We start from the raw sequence: 20,986 nt of genomic DNA, 5'->3' as shown, positions 1-20,986 counted from the left end.
TGTATTATCAAGTCTAATAAATGAAAGTTTGCAACATTCACATGAGTACATTAGAAGAACCACTGTCAGTACAAAAATACATCACTAGGACTTCCATCTGTACACAACTACTTTACCTGAACCACTGTCAGTACATAAATAAACCACCAGAGTTACCATCAGTACACGACTTCATTACCATCGTGAGTACATGAAAACATTAATATAATTATTTTCAGCACATGAATACATCACCAGAACCACCGTCAGTACATGACTAAATAACCAGAACCAAAGTCAGTACATGACTACATAAATATTACCAAGAATAAGTACTTCGGCACTCAAAATTGCAAGTAAAAAACTGATTTTTATAGGGAATCTTGTGTCATGGATATTTAGAACAAACCAACGTTGGCTTGGCAATTTTGAGTACCGGAAAATTCAGCAGGAGAGAATATACTAGGGGATATTTCATATAAAATTTAACTTTTAATAGTTTAATAGGACCATTAAAAACAACTGGGGAAATTAGCATACTAACATTTCCCCGGATTGCTGTGAAGTCCTGGTGATCATCTATAGCCCCTAAGGTCTTGGAACCTCGGGTCCCCCAGCCTGTGAAACTTCATCAGAGTGGTGAGACCAAACCATTTTTTATTATATTAAGCACTGATCACTTTTTGGAGCAATTGCACTTTATGTTTGTATTTGAATCCTAGGTATGGATGTTTTTAATGATCCTATTAAAAGTTACATTTTATATGAAATATCCCCTAGTATATTCTCTCCTGCTGAATTTTCTGATTACATATTGAGAGTTGTCATAGGGATGGCTATAGCTTGTCATCCTTTGCTGTCTTTCAATTTTGAGTGCCAGAGCACTTATTATTTACATGCAACTTGTGTCCTACTTCTGAGCACCTTTTTTATATAATAGTTGAGTGACACCTATCATCCATTGAGTACATCACTGTAACCACCGTCAGTGGTTATACATCACCAGACCACCATCAGTACATGAATGCAGTACTAAGTTTGGTACAGCAATCAATTGCAATGTCAGGTCAGCCCCAGCATACAGAATAACTATATTGCATGAAACAGCAATGCTCAGTGTGTCATTAACAATGATATAGTGATGATGGTAGTTGTTGTTGTTACAAGCCATCACCAGACTGCGAACCATACAAGAACCACAGTACTGATTAGGGGGAGGCAAGCAGTTGCACTATTAAACATTTAAAGATTAACTTAACTTTTCGAATATACTTTATATGTTTTAGGCCCATTAATTCTGAGCAGAATAGTGCAGGTCAGGTATTTCAGACCCCACCAGTTGCCAAAACGATCTTTTAGAAGTCTGCAGAAGCTGACAAGAGACATGACTATGACTTTCCACTGCATGTGCTCTGCACTGTGTGTAGTTTTGTCTCCTGAGGTGCCCACACTCTGCCTTCACTCCATATGGAGTCTCAACTTCACACTCTCTCCCCATGACATCCCTTAACTATACTGAGCCTCCTCTTCACACTACCCTTCATTCCATACTGAGCCCTCTCTTTACTGTCCCCCACTCTATACAGAGCCCCGCTTCACACTTTCCCCCACTTCATCCTGAGCCCCCTTTTCACACCTTCTCCCCACTTCATCCTGAGCCTCCTCTTAACCCTGTCTCCCCATCCCTTCCCCTTAAAACATAATAAGCCCCCCACACTGCACAATCTCCATGCACAACCCACCATACTGACCCATTTCTATACAAAACCCCTCAATACTGCCCTATCATCATACAAAGCCCCACTATACTGCCCCATCTCCATGGAAAGCCCCCAAATTCTGCCCCATCTTAACACCTAGCCACCTATACTTCCCATCTCCATACAGATCCCAAAATACTTTTTCATCTCCATGCATAGCCCCAATATTACCCCATCTTCATAAAAAGACCTTTATACTGTCCCATCTCCATACACAGCCCATACTGCCTCTTCTCCATATTGAGCCTCTTATACTACCTCTTCTCCGTTCAGAAACCCCAATATTGCCCCATCTCTATATAGAGACCCCCTTAGTGACCTATCTCCATACACAGTACCTGCTATACTGGCCCAACTTCATAAAGAGCCAGATTATACTGCCCCTTCTCTATACAGAGCCCCTCTATACTGCCCCATCTCCATACAGAGCCAGACAATATTGTCCCATCTCCATAGAGAGTCAACCTATATTGCCCCTCTCCATATACAGCCCATTCATACTGCCTCATCTCTATACAGAAGCCCCTCCATTCTGCCTCTATATCCATATAGAGACCCTTATAGTGCCACATGTCCATAGAGAGCCCCCACATATTGCCCCTTCTTCACACAAAGTCCCCTATACTGTCCCTTCTCCATACAGAGCCCACCTACACTACCCCTTTTGCATACTGAGCCCTCCTGCATGCTGGCCCCTGTCTAAAGCCCCTCCATCTCTAATACTAGCCCCCTGAATATTTGGCTCTGCAAGCGCTTCTATCAGCTGCTTCTCCTATGTCATCCCATCATCTATGGAGCTCTATTGATGTCTGCAGTGTGATGAGGTGACTTCCAACCATGCGTCCACAAAAATGCTGTTCTGACAGAGGAGGGGGGTTAAATAAAAAAAATATATTCTAATCTAGCAACCCAGTACCGCTCCTACAATTTGGGTTTACTTCTCCCTTCTCCATACACAGCCCCCATACTGCCCCATCTCCATACAGAGCAGCCCCATAATGCACCATCCTCATAAAGAACCCCCAATACTGCCCCTTCTTCATACAGAACCCCCATAATGCCACTTCTCCATACTTCTCCATACAGAACCATATACTACCTCATCTTCATACAGAGCCGCCGTTATACTAACCAATCTCTCCTCATACTTTCCATCTCCATATAGAGCCCCTCATACTGCTCCATCTCCTTACAGAGCCCCCATACTGCTTCTTCTTGATACAGAGCCATCCAATACTGCAGTGTGTTCATACAAAGCCCCATTACTGCCCCATCTCCACACAGAGACTCCAATACAGCCAATCTTCAAACAGAGCCCCTATACTGTCTCATCTCCATACACAGACAACCATACTGCCCCATCTCCATACAGAGCCCCCTATACTGCCCCATCTCCATACAGAGACTACCAATACTGCCTTATCTCCATACAGAGCCCATTCATTCTGCCCCATGTCTATACAGAATCCCCCATACTGCCCCATCTCAACACAGAGCCCCCTATAATGTCATATTGTTATTTTATAAGAGTTACCCCTGCATCTCTGCAGGGTTTCAGGGTCCATGATTGGCACAGTGATTTCTGCCCAAATGAAGTGTTCACAGGGAGGGGGTGACATATCTAGCATCCCTTCATTTTTGAAGGTACATTTGTTACAACCATCTGTGAGGTATGACCTAGTACCTTAGTCATATTGTATTATTTAAGGCCTAATGTGCAGTGTATATACTTCCCATTCCCTCTTGAAGTCGTATTTGATATGACCGTTAGGGTGGGATTATCTATTTGGACATGAGTCCTTAATAATTGCAAGAGACAAGATTCTTTTGATATATGGCATTTTTTAAATGTTTGTAACTGTATGTCTATGTATTTTGGAATAAAGATTTTGTACATTCATTATATAATTGGTAGGTGTGCTTATCATTTGATGTGTTTCTTTTCTCCTTGGTATTTATCATTGCTTTGCCACATGATATAGCAACCTTTCCTAAGTATCAATTTTGAGTATTGGTGGTACAGTATATATATATATATATATATATATATATATATATATATATATATATATATATACAGAGTATATATATATATATATATATATATATATATATATATATATATACACTGCTCAAAAAAATAAAGGGAACACTCAAATAACACATCCTAGATCTGAATGAATTAAATATTCTCATTGAATACTTTGTTCTGTACAAAGTTGAATGTGCTGACAACAAAATCACACAAAAATCATCAATGGAAATCAAATTTATTAACCAATGGAGGCCTGGATTTGGAGTCACCTCCAAAATTAAAGCGGAAAAACACACTACAGGCTGATCCAACTTTGATGTAATGTCCTTAAAACAAGTCAAAATGAGGCTCAGTATTGTGTGTGGCCTCCACATGCCTGTATGACCTCCAAACAATGCCTGGGCGTGCTCCTGATGAGGTTGCGGATGGTCTCCTGTGGGATCTCCTCCCCGACCTGGACTAAAGCATCCGCCAACTCCTGGACAATCTGTGGTGCAACGTGACATTGGTGGATGGGACATGATGTCCCAGATTTGTTCAATCGGATTCAGGTCCCCCCAAAAAAAAGCGTGTCTCTGATTTTTCAGACACAAATATAACTGTTGAAAATAGTCTGGTGTAGGCTAGAGAAACAGAAGTGTTGTTTTGCACTTCCACAGTTCAAATCTCTGTATTATCCATTTGGGGCAATTTGTATCTGAAAAAAAAAAACTGTTTGAGTGTGTCGCTCACTGTTCAGCCGCAAATATCTCTATTTAAAAAAGTGTGGTATACCCCAGTAAACAATAACTGTGGTTTTGCCATCCCACGGTAAAAAATCTCTATTATTCAGCTTTTGGTAGTTTTTTCCGTAAAGAAAAACAGTAGTGTCTCCTGACTGTTGTGACACAAAAATATATCTGTTGAAAATAGTCTTGTGTAGGCCCGACATCCCAGTGTGGTTTCGCAGTTCCACGGGTGAAATCGCTGTACTATCCAGTTTTGGGCCTTTGGTATCTAAAAAAAAAGCAATTTGAGTGTGTCGCTCACTGTTCAGCCGCAAATATCTCTATTTAAAAAAGTGTGGTATACCCCAGTAAACAATAACTGTGGTTTTGCCATCCCACGGTAAAAAATCTCTATTATTCAGCTTTTTGTAGTTTTTTCCGTAAAGAAAAACAGTAGTGTCTCCTGACTGTTGTGACACAAAAATATATCTGTTGAAAATAGTCTTGTGTAGGCCCGACATCCCAGTGTGGTTTCGCAGTTCCACGGGTCAAATCGCTGTACTATCCAGTTTTGGGCCTTTGGTATCTAAAAAAAAAGCAGTTTGAGTGTGTCGCTCACTGTTCAGCCGCAAATATCTCTATTTAAAAAAGTGTGGTATACCCCAGTAAACAATAACTGTGGTTTTGCCATCCCACGGTAAAAAATCTCTATTGTTCAGCTTTTGGTAGTTTTTTCCGTAAAGAAAAACAGTAGTGTCTCCTGACTGTTGTGACACAAAAATATATCTGTTAAAAATAGTCTTGTGTAGGCCCGACATCCCAGTGTGGTTTCGCAGTTCCACGGGTCAAATCACTGTACTATCCAGTTTTGGGCCTTTGGTATCTAAAAAAAAAAGCAGTTTGAGTGTGTCGCTCACTGTTCAGCCGCAAATATCTCTATTTAAAAAAGTGTGGTATACCCCAGTAAACAATAACTGTGGTTTTGCCATCCCACGGTAAAAAATCTCTATTATTCAGCTTTTGGTAGTTTTTTCCGTAAAGAAAAACAGTAGTGTCTCCTGACTGTTGTGACACAAAAATATATCTGTTGAAAATAGTCTTGTGTAGGCCCGACATCCCAGTGTGGTTTCGCAGTTCCACGGGTCAAATCGCTGTACTATCCAGTTTTGGGCCTTTGGTATCTAAAAAAAAAGCAGTTTGAGTGTGTCGCTCACTGTTCAGCCGCAAATATCTCTATTTAAAAAAGTGTGGTATACCCCAGTAAACAATAACTGTGGTTTTGCCATCCCACGGTAAAAAATCTCTATTATTCAGGTTTTGGTAGTTTTTTCCGTAAAGAAAAACAGTAGTGTCTCCTGACTGTTGTGACACAAAAATATATCTGTTGAAAATTGTCTTGTGTAGGCCCGACATCCCAGTGTGGTTTTGCAGTTCCATGGGTCAAATCGCTGTACTATCCAGTTTTGGGCCTTTGGTATCTAAAAAAAAAGCAGTTTGAGTGTGTCGCTCACTGTTCAGCCGCAAATATCTCTATTTAAAAAAGTGTGGTATACCCCAGTAAACAATAACTGTGGTTTTGCCATCCCACGGTAAAAAATCTCTATTATTCAGGTTTTGGTAGTTTTTTCCGTAAAGAAAAACAGTAGTGTCTCCTGACTGTTGTGACACAAAAATATATCTGTTGAAAATAGTCTTGTGTAGGCCCGACATCCCAGTGTGGTTTCGCAGTTCCACGAGTCAAATCGCTGTACTATCCAGTTTTGGGCCTTTGGTATCTAAAAAAAAAGCAGTTTGAGTGTGTCGCTCACTGTTCAGCCGCAAATATCTCTATTTAAAAAAGTGTGGTATACCCCAGTAAACAATAACGGTGGTTTTGCCATCCCACGGTAAAAAATCTCTATTATTCAGGTTTTGGTAGTTTTTTCCGTAAAGAAAAACAGTAGTGTCTCCTGACTGTTGTGACACAAAAATATATCTGTTGAAAATAGTCTTGTGTAGGCCCGACATCCCAATATGGTTTTGCAGTTCCACAGGTCAAATTGCTGTACTATCCAGTTTTGGGCCTTTGGTATCTAAAAAAAAAGCAGTTTGAGTGTGTCGCTCACTGTTCAGCCGCAAATATCTCTATTTAAAAAAGTGTGGTATGCCCCAGTAAACAATAACTGTGGTTTTGCCATCCCACGGTAAAAAATCTCTATTATTCAGCTTTTTGTAGTTTTTTCCGTAAAGAAAAACAGTAGTGTCTCCTGACTGTTGTGACACAAAAATATATCTGTTGAAAATAGTCTTGTGTAGCTCCGACATCCCAGTGTGGTTTCGCAGTTCCACGGGTCAAATCGCTGTACTATCCAGTTTTGGGCCTTTGGTATCTAAAAAAAAAGCAGATTGAGTGTGTCGCTCACTGTTCAGCCGGAAATATCTCTATTTAAAAAAGTGTGGTATACCCCAGTAAACAATAACTGTGGTTTTGCCATCCCACGGTAAAAAATCTCTATTATTCAGCTTTTGGTAGTTTTTTCCGTAAAGAAAAACAGTAGTGTCTCCTGACTGTTGTGACACAAAAATATATCTGTTGAAAATTGTCTTGTGTAGGCCCGACATCCCAGTGTGGTTTTGCAGTTCCACGGGTCAAATCGCTGTACTATCCAGTTTTGGGCCTTTGGTATCTAAAAAAAAAGCAGTTTGAGTGTGTCGCTCACTGTTCAGCCGCAAATATCTCTATTTAAAAAAGTGTGGTATACCCCAGTAAACAATAACTGTGGTTTTGCCATCCCACGGTAAAAAATCTCTATTATTCAGCTTTTGGTAGTTTTTTCCGTAAAGAAAAGCAGTAGTGTCTCCTGACTGTTGTGACACAAAAATATATCTGTTGAAAATAGTCTTGTGTAGGCCCGACATCCCAGTATGGTTTCGCAGTTCCACGGGTCAAATCGCTGTACTATCCAGTTTTGGGCCTTTGGTATCTAAAAAAAAAGCAGTTTGAGTGTGTCGTACACTGTTCAGCCGCAAATATCTCTATTTAAAAAAGTGTGGTATACCCCAGTAAACAATAACTGTGGTTTTGCCATCCCACGGTAAAAAGTCTCTATTATTCAGCTTTTGGTAGTTTTTTCCGTAAAGAAAAACAGTAGTGTCTCCTGACTGTTGTGACACAAAAATATATCTTTTGAAAATAGTCTTGTGTAGGCCCGACATTCCAGTGTGGTTTCGCAGTTCCACGGGTCAAATCGCTGTACTATCCAGTTTTGAGCCTTTGGTATCTAAAAAAAAAGCAGTTTGAATGTGTCGCTCACTGTTCAGCCGCAAATATCTCTATTTAAAAAAGTGTGGTATACCCCAGTAAACAATAACTGTGGTTTTGCCATCCCACGGTAAAAAATCTCTATTATTCAGCTTTTGGTAGTTTTTTCCGTAAAGAAAAACAGTAGCGTCTCCTGACTGTTATGACACAAAAATATATCTGTTGAAAATAGTCTTGTGTAGGCCCGACATCCCAGTGTGGTTTCGCAGTTCCACGGGTCAAATCGCAGTACTATCCAGTTTTGGGCCTTTGGTATCTAAAAAAAAGCAGTTTGAGTGAGACGCTCACAGTTCAGCCGCAAATATCTCTATTTAAAAAAGTGTGGTATACCCCAGTAAACAATAACTGTGGTTTTGCCTTCCCACGGTAAAAAATCTCTATTATTCAGCTTTTGGTAGTTTTTTCCGTAAAGAAAAACAGTAGTGTCTCCTGACTGTTGTGACACAAAAATAAATCTGTTGAAAATAGTCTTGTGTAGGCCCGACATCCCAGTGTGGTTTGGCAGTTCCACGGGTCAAATCGCTGTACTATCCAGTTTTGGGCCTTTGGTATCTAAAAAAATAGCAGTTTGAGTGTGTCGCTCACTGTTCAGCCGCAAATATCTCTATTTAAAAAAGTGTGGTATACCCCAGTAAACTATAACTGTGGTTTTGCCATCCCACGGTAAAAAGTCTCTATTATTCAGCATTTGGTAGTTTTTTCCGTAAAGAAAAACAGTAGTGTCTCCTGAGTGTTGTGACACAAAAATATATCTTTTGAAAATAGTCTTGTGTAGGCCCGACATCCCAGTGTGGTTTCGCAGTTCCACGGGTCAAATCGCTGTACTATCCAGTTTTGGGCCTTTGGTATCTAAAAAAAAAGCAGTTTGAGTGTGTCGCTCACTGTTCAGCCGCAAATATCTCTATTTAAAAAAGTGTGGTATACCCCAGTAAACAATAACTGTGGTTTTGCCATCCCACGGTAAAAAATCTCTATTATTCAGCTTTTGGTAGTTTTTTCCGTAAAGAAAAACAGTAGCGTCTCCTGAATGTTGTGACACAAAAATATATCTGTTGAAAATAGTCTTGTGTAGGCCCGACATCCCAGTGTGGTTTCGCAGTTCCACGGGTCAAATCGCAGTACTATCCAGTTTTGGGCCTTTGGTATCTAAAAAAAAAGCAGTTTGAGTGAGTCGCTCACTGTTCAGCCGCAAATATCTCTATTTAAAAAGTGTGGTATACCCCAGTAAAGAATAACTGTGGTTTTGCCATCCCACGGTAAAAAATCTCTATTATTCAGCTTTTGGTAGTTTTTTCCTTAAAGAAAAACAGTAGGGTCTCCTGACTGTTGTGACACAAAAATATATCTGTTGAAAATAGTCTTGTGTAGGCCCGACATCCCAGTGTGGTTTCGCAGTTCCACGGGTCAAATCGCAGTACTATCCAGTTTTGGGCCTTTGGTATCTAAAAAAAAAGCAGTGTGAGTGAGTCGCTCACTGTTCAGCCGCAAATATCTCTATTTAAAAAAGTGTGGTATACCCCAGTAAACAATAACTGTGGTTTTGCCATCCCACGGTAAAAAATCTCTATTATTCAGCTTTTGGTAGTTTTTTCCTTAAAGAAAAACAGTAGGGTCTCCTGACTGTTGTGACACAAAAATATATCTGTTGAAAATAGTCTTGTGTAGGCCCGACATCCCAGTGTGGTTTCGCAGTTCCACGGGTCAAATCGCTGTACTATCCAGTTTTGGGCCTTTGGTATCTAAAAAAAAAGCAGTTTGAGTGTGTCGCTCACTGTTCAGCAGCAAATATCTCTATTTAAAAAAGTGTGGTATACCCCAGTAAACAATAACTGTGGTTTTGCCATCCCACGGTAAAAAATCTCTATTATTCAGCTTTTGGTAGTTTTTTCCGTAAAGAAAAACAGTAGTGTCTCCTGACTGTTGTGACACAAAAATATATCTGTTGAAAATAGTCTTGTGTAGGCCCGACATCCCAGTGTGGTTTCGCAGTTCCACGGGTCAAATCGCAGTACTATCCAGTTTTGGGCCTTTGGTATCTAAAAAAAAAGCAGTTTGAGTGAGTCGCTCACTGTTCAGCCGCAAATATCTCTATTTAAAAAAGTGTGGTATACCCCAGTAAACAATAACTGTGGTTTTGCCATCCCACGGTAAAAAATCTCTATTATTCAGGTTTTGGTAGTTTTTTCCTTAAAGAAAAACAGTAGGATCTCCTGACTGTTGTGACACAAAAATATATCTGTTGAGAATAGTCTTGTGTAGGCCCGACATCCCAGTGTGGTTTCGCTGTTCCACGGGTCAAATAGCAGTACTATCCAGTTTTGGGCCTTTGGTATCTAAAAAAAAAGCAGTTTGAGTGTGTCGCTCACTGTTCAGCCGCAAATATCTCTATTTAAAAAAGTGTGGTATACCCCAGTAAGCAATAACTATGGTTTTACCATCCCACGGTAAAAAATCTCTATTATTCAGCTTTTGGTAGTTTTTTCCGTAAAGAAAAACAGTAGTGTCTCCTGACTGTTGTGACACAAAAATATATCTGTTGAAAATAGTCTTGTGTAGGCCCGACATCCCAGTGTGGTTTCGCAGTTCCACGGGTCAAATCGCTGTACTATCCAGTTTTGGGCCTTTGGTATCTAAAAAAAAAGCAGTTTGAGTGTGTCGCTCACTGTTCAGCCGCAAATATCTCTATTTAAAAAAGTGTGGTATACCCCAGTAAACAATAACTGTGGTTTTGCCATCCCACGGTAAAAAATCTCTATTATTCAGCTTTTGGTAGTTTTTTCCGTAAAGAAAAACAGTAGCGTCTCCTGACTGTTGTGACACAAAAATATATCTGTTGAAAATAGTCTTGTGTAGGCCCGACATCCCAGTGTGGTTTCGCAGTTCCACGGGTCAAATCGCAGTACTATCCAGTTTTGGGCCTTTGGTATCTAAAAAAAAAGCAGTTTGAGTGAGTCGCTCACTGTTCAGCCGCAAATATCTCTATTTAAAAAAGTGTGGTATACCCCAGTAAACAATAACTGTGGTTTTGCCATCCCACGGTAAAAAATCTCTATTATTCAGGTTTTGGTAGTTTTTTTCTTAAAGAAAAACAGTAGGATCTCCTGACTGTTGTGACACAAAAATATATCTGTTGAGAATAGTCTTGTGTATGCCCGACATCCCAGTGTGGTTTCGCGGTTCCACGGGTCAAATCGCTGTACTATCCAGTTTTGGGCCTTTGGTATCTAAAAAAAAAGCAGTTTGAGTGTGTCGCTCACTGTTCAGCCGCAAATATCTCTATTTAAAAAAGTGTGGTATACCCCAGTAAACAATAACTGTGGTTTTGCCATCCCACGGTAAAAAATCTCTATTATTCAGCTTTTGGTAGTTTTTTCCGTAAAGAAAAACAGTAGTGTCTCCTGACTGTTGTGACACAAAAATATATCTGTTGAAAATAGTCTTGTGTAGGCCCGACATCCCAGTGTGGTTTCGCAGTTCCACGGGTCAAATCGCAGTACTATCCAGTTTTGGGCCTTTGGTATCTAAAAAAAAAGCAGTTTGAGTGTGTCGTTCACTGTTCAGCCGCAAATATCTCTATTTAAAAAAGTGTGGTATACCCCAGTAAGCAATAACTATGGTTTTACCATCCCACGGTAAAAAATCTCTATTATTCAGCTTTTGGTAGTTTTTTCCGTAAAGAAAAACAGTAGTGTCTCCTGACTGTTGTGACACAAAAATATATCTGTTGAAAATAGTCTTGTGCAGGCCCGACATCCCAGTGTGGTTTCGCAGTTCCACGGGTCAAATCGCTGTACTATCCAGTTTTGGGCCTTTGGTATCTAAAAAAAAAGCAGTTTGAGTGTGTCGCTCACTGTTCAGCTGCAAATATCTCAATTTAAAAAAGTGTGGTATACCCCAGTAAACAATAACTGTGGTTTTACCATCCCACGGTAAAAAATCTCTATTATTCAGCTTTTGGTAGTTTTTTCCGTAAAGAAAAACAGTAGTGTCTCCTGACTGTTGTGACACAAAAATATATCTGTTGAAAATAGTCTTGTGCAGGCCCGACATCCCAGTGTGGTTTCGCAGTTCCACGGGTCAAATCGCTGTACTATCCAGTTTTGGGCCTTTGGTATCTAAAAAAAAAGCAGTTTGAGTGTGTCGCTCACTGTTCAGCTGCAAATATCTCTATTTAAAAAAGTGTGGTATACCCCAGTAAAGAATAACTGTGGTTTTGCTATCCCACGGTAAAAAATCTCTATTATTCAGCTTTTGGTAGTTTTTTCCGTAAAGAAAAACAGTAGTGTCTCCTGACTGTTGTGACACAAAAATATATCTGTTGAAAATAGTCTTGTGTAGCTCCGACATCCCAGTGTGGTTTCGCAGTTCCACGGGTCAAATCGCAGTACTATCCAGTTTTGGGCCTTTGGTATCTAAAAAAAAAGCAGTTTGAGTGTGTCGCTCACTGTTCAGCCGCAAATATCTCTATTTAAAAAAGTGTGGTATACCCCAGTAAACAATAACTGTGGTTTTGCCATCCCACGGTAAAAAATCTCTATTATTCAGCTTTTGGTAGTTTTTTCCGTAAAGAAAAACAGTAGTGTCTCCTGACTGTTGTGACACAAAAATATATCTGTTGAAAATAGTCTTGTGTAGGCCCGACATCCCAGTGTGGTTTCGCAGTTCCACGGGTCAAATCGCTGTACTATCCAGTTTTGGGCCTTTGGTATCTAAAAAAAAAGCAGTTTGAGTGTGTCGCTCACTGTTCAGCCGCAAATATCTCTATTTAAAAAAGTGTGGTATACCCCAGTAAGCAATAACTATGGTTTTACCATCCCACGGTAAACAATCTCTATTATTCAGCTTTTGGTAGTTTTTTCCGTAAAGAAAAACAGTAGTGTCTCCTGACTGTTGTGACACAAAAATATATCTGTTGAAAATAGTCTTGTGTAGGCCCGACATCCCAGTGTGGTTTCGCAGTTCCACGGGTCAAATCGCTGTACTATCCAGTTTTGGGCCTTTGGTATCTAAAAAAAAAGCAGTTTGAGTGTGTCGCTCACTGTTCAGCCGCAAATATCTCTATTTAAAAAAGTGTGGTATACCCCAGTAAACAATAACTGTGGTTTTGCCATCCCACGGTAAAAAATCTCTATTATTCAGCTTTTGGTAGTTTTTTCCGTAAAGAAAAACAGTAGCGTCTCCTGACTGTTGTGACACAAAAATATATCTGTTGAAAATAGTCTTGTGTAGGCCCGACATCCCAGTGTGGTTTCGCAGTTCCACGGGTCAAATCGCAGTACTATCCAGTTTTGGGCCTTTGGTATCTAAAAAAAAAGCAGTGTGAGTGAGTCGCTCACAGTTCAGCCGCAAATATCTCTATTTAAAAAAGTGTGGTATACCCCAGTAAACAATAACTGTGGTTTTGCCATCCCACGGTAAAAAATCTCTATTATTCAGCTTTTGGTAGTTTTTTCCTTAAAGAAAAACAGTAGGGTCTCCTGACTGTTGTGACACAAAAATATATCTGTTGAAAATAGTCTTGTGTAGGCCCGACATCCCAGTGTGGTTTCGCAGTTCCACGGGTCAAATCGCTGTACTATCCAGTTTTGGGCCTTTGGTATCTAAAAAAAAAGCAGTTTGAGTGTGTCGCTCACTGTTCAGCAGCAAATATCTCTATTTAAAAAAGTGTGGTATACCCCAGTAAACAATAACTGTGGTTTTGCCATCCCACGGTAAAAAATCTCTATTATTCAGCTTTTGGTAGTTTTTTCCGTAAAGAAAAACAGTAGTGTCTCCTGACTGTTGTGACACAAAAATATATCTGTTGAAAATAGTCTTGTGTAGGCCCGACATCCCAGTGTGGTTTCGCAGTTCCACGGGTCAAATCGCAGTACTATCCAGTTTTGGGCCTTTGGTATCTAAAAAAAAAGCAGTTTGAGTGAGTCGCTCACTGTTCAGCCGCAAATATCTCTATTTAAAAAAGTGTGGTATACCCCAGTAAACAATAACTGTGGTTTTGCCATCCCACGGTAAAAAATCTCTATTATTCAGGTTTTGGTAGTTTTTTCCTTAAAGAAAAACAGTAGGATCTCCTGACTGTTGTGACACAAAAATATATCTGTTGAGAATAGTCTTGTGTAGGCCCGACATCCCAGTGTGGTTTCGCTGTTCCACGGGTCAAATAGCAGTACTATCCAGTTTTGGGCCTTTGGTATCTAAAAAAAAAGCAGTTTGAGTGTGTCGCTCACTGTTCAGCCGCAAATATCTCTATTTAAAAAAGTGTGGTATACCCCAGTAAGCAATAACTATGGTTTTACCATCCCACGGTAAAAAATCTCTATTATTCAGCTTTTGGTAGTTTTTTCCGTAAAGAAAAACAGTAGTGTCTCCTGACTGTTGTGACACAAAAATATATCTGTTGAAAATAGTCTTGTGTAGGCCCGACATCCCAGTGTGGTTTCGCAGTTCCACGGGTCAAATCGCTGTACTATCCAGTTTTGGGCCTTTGGTATCTAAAAAAAAAGCAGTTTGAGTGTGTCGCTCACTGTTCAGCCGCAAATATCTCTATTTAAAAAAGTGTGGTATACCCCAGTAAACAATAACTGTGGTTTTGCCATCCCACGGTAAAAAATCTCTATTATTCAGCTTTTGGTAGTTTTTTCCGTAAAGAAAAACAGTAGCGTCTCCTGACTGTTGTGACACAAAAATATATCTGTTGAAAATAGTCTTGTGTAGGCCCGACATCCCAGTGTGGTTTCGCAGTTCCACGGGTCAAATCGCAGTACTATCCAGTTTTGGGCCTTTGGTATCTAAAAAAAAAGCAGTTTGAGTGAGTCGCTCACTGTTCAGCCGCAAATATCTCTATTTAAAAAAGTGTGGTATACCCCAGTAAACAATAACTGTGGTTTTGCCATCCCACGGTAAAAAATCTCTATTATTCAGCTTTTGGTAGTTTTTTCCTTAAAGAAAAACAGTAGGGTCTCCTGACTGTTGTGACACAAAAATATATCTGTTGAAAATAGTCTTCTGTAGGCCCGACATCCCAGTGTGGTTTCGCGGTTCCACGGGTCAAATCGCTGTACTATCCAGTTTTGGGCCTTTGGTATCTAAAAAAAAAGCAGTTTGAGTGTGTCGCTCACTGTTCAGCCGCAAATATCTCTATTTAAAAAAGTGTGGTATACCCCAGTAAGCAATAACTATGGTTTTACCATCCCACGGTAAAAAATCTCTATTATTCAGCTTTTGGTAGTTTTTTCCGTAAAGAAAAACAGTAGTGTCTCCTGACTGTTGTGACACAAAAATATATCTGTTGAAAATAGTCTTGTGTAGGCCCGACATCCCAGTGTGGTTTCGCAGTTCCACGGGTCAAATCGCTGTACTATCCAGTTTTGGGCCTTTGGTATCTAAAAAAAAAGCAGTTTGAGTGTGTCGCTCACTGTTCAGCCGCAAATATCTCTATTTAAAAAAGTGTGGTATACCCCAGTAAACAATAACTGTGGTTTTGCCATCCCACGGTAAAAAATCTCTATTATTCAGCTTTTGGTAGTTTTTTCCGTAAAGAAAAACAGTAGCGTCTCCTGACTGTTGTGACACAAAAATATATCTGTTGAAAATAGTCTTGTGTAGGCCCGACATCCCAGTGTGGTTTCGCAGTTCCACGGGTCAAATCGCAGTACTATCCAGTTTTGGGCCTTTGGTATCTAAAAAAAAAGCAGTTTGAGTGAGTCGCTCACTGTTCAGCCGCAAATATCTCTATTTAAAAAAGTGTGGTATACCCCAGTAAACAATAACTGTGGTTTTGCCATCCCACGGTAAAAAATCTCTATTATTCAGCTTTTGGTAGTTTTTTCCTTAAAGAAAAACAGTAGGGTCTCCTGACTGTTGTGACACAAAAATATATCTGTTGAAAATAGTCTTCTGTAGGCCCGACATCCCAGTGTGGTTTCGCGGTTCCACGGGTCAAATCGCTGTACTATCCAGTTTTGGGCCTTTGGTATCTAAAAAAAAAGCAGTTTGAGTGTGTCGCTCACTGTTCAGCCGCAAATATCTCTATTTAAAAAAGTGTGGTATACCCCAGTAAGCAATAACTATGGTTTTACCATCCCACGGTAAAAAATCTCTATTATTCAGCTTTTGGTAGTTTTTTCCGTAAAGAAAAACAGTAGTGTCTCCTGACTGTTGTGACACAAAAATATATCTGTTGAAAATAGTCTTGTGTAGGCCCGACATCCCAGTGTGGTTTCGCAGTTCCACGGGTCAAATCGCTGTACTATCCAGTTTTGGGCCTTTGGTATCTAAAAAAAAAGCAGTTTGAGTGTGTCGCTCACTGTTCAGCCGCAAATATCTCTATTTAAAAAAGTGTGGTATACCCCAGTAAACAATAACTGTGGTTTTGCCATCCCACGGTAAAAAATCTCTATTATTCAGCTTTTGGTAGTTTTTTCCGTAAAGAAAAACAGTAGCGTCTCCTGACTGTTGTGACACAAAAATATATCTGTTGAAAATAGTCTTGTGTAGGCCCGACATCCCAGTGTGGTTTCGCAGTTCCACGGGTCAAATCGCAGTACTATCCAGTTTTGGGCCTTTGGTATCTAAAAAAAAAGCAGTTTGAGTGAGTCGCTCACTGTTCAGCCGCAAATATCTCTATTTAAAAAAGTGTGGTATACCCCAGTAAACAATAACTGTGGTTTTGCCATCCCACGGTAAAAAATCTCTATTATTCAGGTTTTGGTAGTTTTTTTCTTAAAGAAAAACAGTAGGATCTCCTGACTGTTGTGACACAAAAATATATCTGTTGAGAATAGTCTTGTGTATGCCCGACATCCCAGTGTGGTTTCGCGGTTCCACGGGTCAAATCGCTGTACTATCCAGTTTTGGGCCTTTGGTATCTAAAAAAAAAGCAGTTTGAGTGTGTCGCTCACTGTTCAGCCGCAAATATCTCTATTTAAAAAAGTGTGGTATACCCCAGTAAACAATAACTGTGGTTTTGCCATCCCACGGTAAAAAATCTCTATTATTCAGCTTTTGGTAGTTTTTTCCGTAAAGAAAAACAGTAGTGTCTCCTGACTGTTGTGACACAAAAATATATCTGTTGAAAATAGTCTTGTGTAGGCCCGACATCCCAGTGTGGTTTCGCAGTTCCACGGGTCAAATCGCAGTACTATCCAGTTTTGGGCCTTTGGTATCTAAAAAAAAAGCAGTTTGAGTGTGTCGTTCACTGTTCAGCCGCAAATATCTCTATTTAAAAAAGTGTGGTATACCCCAGTAAGCAATAACTATGGTTTTACCATCCCACGGTAAAAAATCTCTATTATTCAGCTTTTGGTAGTTTTTTCCGTAAAGAAAAACAGTAGTGTCTCCTGACTGTTGTGACACAAAAATATATCTGTTGAAAATAGTCTTGTGCAGGCCCGACATCCCAGTGTGGTTTCGCAGTTCCACGGGTCAAATCGCTGTACTATCCAGTTTTGGGCCTTTGGTATCTAAAAAAAAAGCAGTTTGAGTGTGTCGCTCACTGTTCAGCTGCAAATATCTCAATTTAAAAAAGTGTGGTATACCCCAGTAAACAATAACTGTGGTTTTACCATCCCACGGTAAAAAATCTCTATTATTCAGCTTTTGGTAGTTTTTTCCGTAAAGAAAAACAGTAGTGTCTCCTGACTGTTGTGACACAAAAATATATCTGTTGAAAATAGTCTTGTGCAGGCCCGACATCCCAGTGTGGTTTCGCAGTTCCACGGGTCAAATCGCTGTACTATCCAGTTTTGGGCCTTTGGTATCTAAAAAAAAAGCAGTTTGAGTGTGTCGCTCACTGTTCAGCTGCAAATATCTCTATTTAAAAAAGTGTGGTATACCCCAGTAAAGAATAACTGTGGTTTTGCTATCCCACGGTAAAAAATCTCTATTATTCAGCTTTTGGTAGTTTTTTCCGTAAAGAAAAACAGTAGTGTCTCCTGACTGTTGTGACACAAAAATATATCTGTTGAAAATAGTCTTGTGTAGCTCCGACATCCCAGTGTGGTTTCGCAGTTCCACGGGTCAAATCGCAGTACTATCCAGTTTTGGGCCTTTGGTATCTAAAAAAAAAGCAGTTTGAGTGTGTCGCTCACTGTTCAGCCGCAAATATCTCTATTTAAAAAAGTGTGGTATACCCCAGTAAACAATAACTGTGGTTTTGCCATCCCACGGTAAAAAATCTCTATTATTCAGCTTTTGGTAGTTTTTTCCGTAAAGAAAAACAGTAGTGTCTCCTGACTGTTGTGACACAAAAATATATCTGTTGAAAATAGTCTTGTGTAGGCCCGACATCCCAGTGTGGTTTCGCAGTTCCACGGGTCAAATCGCTGTACTATCCAGTTTTGGGCCTTTGGTATCTAAAAAAAAAGCAGTTTGAGTGTGTCGCTCACTGTTCAGCCGCAAATATCTCTATTTAAAAAAGTGTGGTATACCCCAGTAAGCAATAACTATGGTTTTACCATCCCACGGTAAACAATCTCTATTATTCAGCTTTTGGTAGTTTTTTCCGTAAAGAAAAACAGTAGTGTCTCCTGACTGTTGTGACACAAAAATATATCTGTTGAAAATAGTCTTGTGTAGGCCCGACATCCCAGTGTGGTTTCGCAGTTCCACGGGTCAAATCGCTGTACTATCCAGTTTTGGGCCTTTGGTATCTAAAAAAAAAGCAGTTTGAGTGTGTCGCTCACTGTTCAGCCGCAAATATCTCTATTTAAAAAAGTGTGGTATACCCCAGTAAACAATAACTGTGGTTTTGCCATCCCACGGTAAAAAATCTCTATTATTCAGCTTTTGGTAGTTTTTTCCGTAAAGAAAAACAGTAGCGTCTCCTGACTGTTGTGACACAAAAATATATCTGTTGAAAATAGTCTTGTGTAGGCCCGACATCCCAGTGTGGTTTCGCAGTTCCACGGGTCAAATCGCAGTACTATCCAGTTTTGGGCCTTTGGTATCTAAAAAAAAAGCAGTGTGAGTGAGTCGCTCACAGTTCAGCCGCAAATATCTCTATTTAAAAAAGTGTGGTATACCCCAGTAAACAATAACTGTGGTTTTGCCATCCCACGGTAAAAAATCTCTATTATTCAGCTTTTGGTAGTTTTTTCCTTAAAGAAAAACAGTAGGGTCTCCTGACTGTTGTGACACAAAAATATATCTGTTGAAAATAGTCTTGTGTAGGCCCGACATCCCAGTGTGGTTTCGCAGTTCCACGGGTCAAATCGCTGTACTATCCAGTTTTGGGCCTTTGGTATCTAAAAAAAAAGCAGTTTGAGTGTGTCGCTCACTGTTCAGCAGCAAATATCTCTATTTAAAAAAGTGTGGTATACCCCAGTAAACAATAACTGTGGTTTTGCCATCCCACGGTAAAAAATCTCTATTATTCAGCTTTTGGTAGTTTTTTCCGTAAAGAAAAACAGTAGTGTCTCCTGACTGTTGTGACACAAAAATATATCTGTTGAAAATAGTCTTGTGTAGGCCCGACATCCCAGTGTGGTTTCGCAGTTCCACGGGTCAAATCGCAGTACTATCCAGTTTTGGGCCTTTGGTATCTAAAAAAAAAGCAGTTTGAGTGAGTCGCTCACTGTTCAGCCGCAAATATCTCTATTTAAAAAAGTGTGGTATACCCCAGTAAACAATAACTGTGGTTTTGCCATCCCACGGTAAAAAATCTCTATTATTCAGGTTTTGGTAGTTTTTTCCTTAAAGAAAAACAGTAGGATCTCCTGACTGTTGTGACACAAAAATATATCTGTTGAGAATAGTCTTGTGTAGGCCCGACATCCCAGTGTGGTTTCGCTGTTCCACGGGTCAAATAGCAGTACTATCCAGTTTTGGGCCTTTGGTATCTAAAAAAAAAGCAGTTTGAGTGTGTCGCTCACTGTTCAGCCGCAAATATCTCTATTTAAAAAAGTGTGGTATACCCCAGTAAGCAATAACTATGGTTTTACCATCCCACGGTAAAAAATCTCTATTATTCAGCTTTTGGTAGTTTTTTCCGTAAAGAAAAACAGTAGTGTCTCCTGACTGTTGTGACACAAAAATATATCTGTTGAAAATAGTCTTGTGTAGGCCCGACATCCCAGTGTGGTTTCGCAGTTCCACGGGTCAAATCGCTGTACTATCCAGTTTTGGGCCTTTGGTATCTAAAAAAAAAGCAGTTTGAGTGTGTCGCTCACTGTTCAGCCGCAAATATCTCTATTTAAAAAAGTGTGGTATACCCCAGTAAACAATAACTGTGGTTTTGCCATCCCACGGTAAAAAATCTCTATTATTCAGCTTTTGGTAGTTTTTTCCGTAAAGAAAAACAGTAGCGTCTCCTGACTGTTGTGACACAAAAATATATCTGTTGAAAATAGTCTTGTGTAGGCCCGACATCCCAGTGTGGTTTCGCAGTTCCACGGGTCAAATCGCAGTACTATCCAGTTTTGGGCCTTTGGTATCTAAAAAAAAAGCAGTTTGAGTGAGTCGCTCACTGTTCAGCCGCAAATATCTCTATTTAAAAAAGTGTGGTATACCCCAGTAAACAATAACTGTGGTTTTGCCATCCCACGGTAAAAAATCTCTATTATTCAGCTTTTGGTAGTTTTTTCCTTAAAGAAAAACAGTAGGGTCTCCTGACTGTTGTGACACAAAAATATATCTGTTGAAAATAGTCTTCTGTAGGCCCGACATCCCAGTGTGGTTTCGCAGTTCCACGGGTCAAATCGCTGTACTATCCAGTTTTGGGCCTTTGGTATCTAAAAAAAAAGCAGTTTGAGTGTGTCGCTCACTGTTCAGCAGCAAATATCTCTATTTAAAAAAGTGTGGTATACCCCAGTAAACAATAACTGTGGTTTTGCCATCCCACGGTAAAAAATCTCTATTATTCAGCTTTTGGTAGTTTTTTCCGTAAAGAAAAACAGTAGTGTCTCCTGACTGTTGTGACACAAAAATATATCTGTTGAAAATAGTCTTGTGTAGGCCCGACATCCCAGTGTGGTTTCGCAGTTCCACGGGTCAAATCGCAGTACTATCCAGTTTTGGGCCTTTGGTATCTAAAAAAAAAGCAGTTTGAGTGAGTCGCTCACTGTTCAGCCGCAAATATCTCTATTTAAAAAAGTGTGGTATACCCCAGTAAACAATAACTGTGGTTTTGCCATCCCACGGTAAAAAATCTCTATTATTCAGGTTTTGGTAGTTTTTTTCTTAAAGAAAAACAGTAGGATCTCCTGAC

The 20,986-nt window shown here is 39.9% G+C and overlaps 1 protein-coding gene across 1 annotated transcript in view; it reads left to right on the top strand.

Annotated features, from left to right (window-relative positions):
• Positions 1 to 20,986, top strand: part of DCLK3 (doublecortin like kinase 3) — a 236,560-nt gene that overhangs the window by 9,640 nt on the left and 205,934 nt on the right. The window lies entirely within an intron of this gene.

The sequence above is a fragment of the Phyllobates terribilis genome, unplaced genomic scaffold (assembly GCF_046119375.1).
Source record: "Phyllobates terribilis strain yellow unplaced genomic scaffold, ASM4611937v1 Scaffold_4__5_contigs__length_816908805, whole genome shotgun sequence".
Taxonomy (NCBI): domain Eukaryota; kingdom Metazoa; phylum Chordata; class Amphibia; order Anura; family Dendrobatidae; genus Phyllobates; species Phyllobates terribilis.
The sequence above is the reverse complement of the archived record's forward strand: the minus strand, read 5'-3'. Positions and strand labels throughout refer to the sequence as shown.